This window comes from Lynx canadensis, chromosome A2 (genome assembly GCF_007474595.2).
Source record: "Lynx canadensis isolate LIC74 chromosome A2, mLynCan4.pri.v2, whole genome shotgun sequence".
Lineage (NCBI taxonomy): Eukaryota > Metazoa > Chordata > Mammalia > Carnivora > Felidae > Lynx > Lynx canadensis.
The window spans coordinates 163,622,257-163,626,738 of NC_044304.2; the positions used below are offsets into that span (position 1 = coordinate 163,622,257).

Here is a 4,482-nt window from a genome sequence, read left to right on the forward strand (position 1 = left end):
TGCTTGCCGTGGCCCAACTCACTCACGATTCTCTGGATGCCCTGGGGAGGAGAACGGTGTATAGACAAGGAGACAGAGGAATGAGACAGCATGGAATGTTCTGGAAACACAGGGCGATGTGAGGGGCAGGTTGGGGAGGAAGGACTTTGGTGTCCTGCGGGCCCTGAGCTGTCCCGGGCTCTGCCCCTCACCGGCGCCGGGCAAGTCCATCTGAGCTCTCCTCACCTCGGTAGGACTGCCGTGCAAATCAGTGCTGAGAGCTAAGTGAGGCTGGGACACAGCCGAGGTGGGCCGATGGGGAGGGGGTCCTTATGCTGCACATCAAAGACTTGGAGTTTGGCTGGCGGGGGGCAAGGAGCCAGAGGTTTAAAGCAGGGGACGAGTCGGTACTGCTATTCATCCCATTTTACGGACGGCAGAACTAAGGCACAGAGAGGGTCCATAATTTGCTCAAGGTTACACAGCTGGCAGGTGGCAGAACTGAATTCAATCCCAAGCTCTTAACCACTATTCTTCCTCTGGCTAAACAGGAAGAAGAAAGACCTTGGAGACTAAGGCCACGTTAGGGACCGTGGAAGAATTGACTGGGACCCAGAGAAAAGCCAGACGTGGCTTTGCCTCCAGTGTAGCGGCTAAGCTGCTGAGAAAGGAAGAATTGAGGTACTGGCGTGTTCATCAACACGTCTCAACAAGGGTGGACCCCCAGCCCTCTCCGAAGCCTCCGGCACCAGCCCCTGTGCCCGGCGCTTTGCCGTCTGAAGCCCTCCACGCGCCGGGCCAACCTTTCACCTGGATTTGTGAGCCTGTCATGGGAAGAATGGGTCCACGGCAGCCGATTCACCCCTCCCGGCAGATCCGGGAAGGAGAGGCCCTCACGCTAGGACTCAGGACTGCTCACTCACACACACACACTCACGCAGCAGAGATGCGTGCATAAGAAGGCCGGACACCTACATGGGGACTCAGGCTGGACGGCGAGCGTGTCCCCAGCAGCCACGCGTGACTGCGGTGGTCCTGCATGGGTCAGGGTCCCCTGCACGGATTGCGGCCACGCGGCTGCGGGCGGACGCCCACGAAGCCGGCCCTGCTGCTGCGGCCCTTAGAGCTGGGGCTCCGATGGCCGGAGAGGTGGTTTAAGGCGGTTTTAGCAAAAGCCCCCAGACCAGGCTCATCTGACTGTCGCTTGGCCATCAAAGGAGCGCTATGCAGTGGGAGTGGGTATCCCTTCTTCCAGGGATGCCCCAGAAGGCAGAGAAACACGCTGGACCCCCCGCTTCCTCCCCCTCCCTTCTTTTCTTCCAGCGCACCCATTAGCAGGGTAGAGGTGGGCGGGGGTTCTTGGGGGCCTGGGCCATGTCGTCCCCACAGTGAGGGCAGGCAGGGAGGGCAGGTAGACGAGAGAGCAAAGGGTGGTTGACTGTTCCACCTGGAACAGTCTGGGTTATCTGGAATAATCTAACATCAAATACACCGTCCTATTGTCCCCGTAAACTATTGAAGTTTTCTGGACGTTTAAATGCGGATATGCACCGATATCTGATTTGTCTTCCTGCTACGCAGCATTACACATTCCACTCGCTCGGTGGGACCCGACCCCAGCGTCTGACGACAGAGTCTTTATCTGAAGAAAATCCAGCATTCTTCCCAGAATCAAAAAAAAAAAAAAAAATCCATAGAAAACTGTAATCAAGGGGCGCCTGGGTGGCTCAGTCGGTTAAGCGCCCGACTTCAGCCAGGTCACGATCTCGCGGTCTGTGAGTTCGAGCCCCGCGTCGGGCTCTGGGCTGATGGCTCGGAGCCTGGAGCCTATTTCCGATTCTGTGTCTCCCTCTCTCTCTGCCCCTCCCCCGTTCATGCTCTGTCTCTCTCTGTCTCAAAAATAAATAAAAACGTTAAAAAATTAAAAAAAAAAGAAAACTGTAATCAAATGTTATTTCCTTAACATAATAAAAAATACCTCACAGAATCATTGGGACAAGAGAGGTATTCTCATTAAATTCTGAATGGACCGAGAATTATAAATATTGACAAGGAGACAAGAAAGTGTTTGATGATATAACTACCCACCTAGAAAACCAATTAGAATTGACTGGAAAACACTTAGAACTAGTACGGCAATTCCATACGGTGGCTGCCTGGAAAAGAAATACTCCGGGCTTAGTGCTTTTCTGATATAATAACAAAAACCAGCTGGAAAATTAAAGGGAAGAAAGAGGTGACTCATAAAAACCAATGCACAACCTCTTTACCAAGGACAGGACAGACCTTGGCGGGAGACCGGAAGAAAACCCGAGTGAAGGGAGAGGCTGTCACATTCCAGGAAAAGGAGACCGGGGTGGGGGGTGGGGGGCAGTGAAATCAGCACTAATTCCCAAACGACCATGCAAAATGAACAGAATCAAGTCCTATCACTCCCGCCCCCCACCTTCACACACACAGGATTTTAAGGTTTGGGATGTGTACCTGTAAAGCTCCTCCAGAAGAATAAATATAAGAGAAAACTTATTCATGGTTGGGGGGCGGTAATGAGAGAATTTCTTTAACGAATTGCACATATTACATAGTGTAATCATAAAAAAAAAAAAGATATAGTGAGACAACAGGAAGCCTGCAGATCAGCGAAATCCCTAGTGATCATGTCATATACGATGATTGTAACACTTTGAATCCTGAATGGTTATTGATGTATTTTCTATAATAACGTGGTGGCCGTTACACGGGCTGCTATCGGTAAACTGCTTCCGCGGGCTGGCACTGCTTTTCCAGTTCCTTCCGCAGCAGGTTGTGGGATCGGGGAGGAAGGAGAGAACATAAAGCCTCTGGATCCCGGCAAGATGAAATAGACATCCTGGCGGGAACTCAACACTCGTCTCTTCCATTAAAAGTAATCTCCGGAGGTGGGCAGCCACAGAGCAGCAATCGTGTGTGAGCGCATTGCCGTCCACGTTGGCCAGGCTGGTGTCCGGGTCCGCGATGGCCGCTGGGAGCCCTGTTGCCTGGAACATAGCATCCAGCCCAAGGGTCAGGTGCCAAGTGACAAGACCATTGGGGGAGGAGATGGCTCCTTCAACAACTTCTTCAGTGAGACGAGCACACGTGCGCAGGGCAGCTTTGGTGACCTGGAACCCGGAGCCGTGGCTGAAGTTCACACCGGCAGCCACCATCAGGTCTTCTGCCCTAGAAGCTCCTCACCGGCAAGAAAGATGCCGCTAATAACCATGCCCCAGGACCCTACACCATTGGCAAGGAGATCATGGACCTTGTCTTGGACCGAATTCAGAAACTGGCCCGCCAGCGCACGGGTCTTCAGGGCTTCTTGGTTTCCCACAGCTTTGGAGGAGGACCTGTCTCCAGGATCACCTCCCTGCCGGTGCATCGTCTCTCTGTCGATTATGGCGAGAAGCCCGAGCTGGAGCTCTCCACTTACGCAGCCCCCAAGGTTTCCACGGCTGTCGTTGAGCCCTACAACTCCATCCTCACTACCCACACCGCGCTGGAGCGAGCACTCTGATTGTGCCTTCTTGGTAGACGACGAGGCCATCTATGACATCTGTCGTAGAAACCTCAGTACCGAACACCCAACCTGGGCTACTGACCTGAACAGGTGGATAAGTCAAACTGTGTCCTCCGTCGCTGCTTCCCTCGGATTTGATGGAGCCCTAAGTGTTGATCCGAGAGAATTCCGGACCGATCTGGTGCCCTACCCCCGCATCCACGTCCCCGTGGCCACCTACGCTCCTGTCATCTCCGCTGAGAGGGCCTGCTGTGAACAGCATCCCGTAGCAGAGATCATCGATGCATCCTTTAAGTCAGCGAACCAGACGGTGAGACGTGAGCCTCGCCGTGGCAAATACGTGGCTTGCTGCCCGTTGTACAGCGGTCCTATGCTTCCCAGAGACGTCAGTGCCGCCATTGCTGCCATCGAGACCAAAAGCACCGTCCAGTTTGGGGACTGGTGCCCGGCTGGCTTCAGAGTTGCCATCAGTAACCTGCCTCCCACCGTGCTACCTGCTGGAGACCCGACCAAGGTGCAGCGAGCTGTGTGTATGCTGAGAGCACCACGGCCAGCCCCGAGACCTGGGCTCACCTAGACCACGAGTTTGACCCGATGTATGCCAGGCACGCCCTTGTCCACTGGTATGTGGGTAGGGGCACGGAGGAAGAGGCCCATGAGAACACGGCCACCCTCGAGAAGGATTCTGAGGAGGTTGGTGTGGATTCTGTGGCAGGAGAGGGTGAGGAAGGAGGAGAGGAGCACTACAGTTAAAGACGTCACAAAGGTGCTGCTTTTACAGGAAAGCTTATTCTGTTTTAAATATTGAAAAGTTGTGCTCTGATCCGTTCATTTGTATGTAGAAGTGTATACTCTCCTATACAATTGCTGGCCTCTTTTTAAAAACACAATACCTTGGGGCGCCCGGGTGGCTGAGGCATTTGAGGGTCAGGCTCTTGATTTCGGCTCAGGGCATGATCTCACGGCTT

The 4,482-nt window shown here is 53.7% G+C and overlaps 1 pseudogene; it reads left to right on the top strand.

Annotated features, from left to right (window-relative positions):
- The first annotated feature begins 954 nt into the window (after nucleotides 1–954).
- LOC115502140 lies at nucleotides 955–4,267 on the top strand (annotated as a pseudogene).
- Nucleotides 4,268–4,482: the final 215 nt, after the last annotated feature.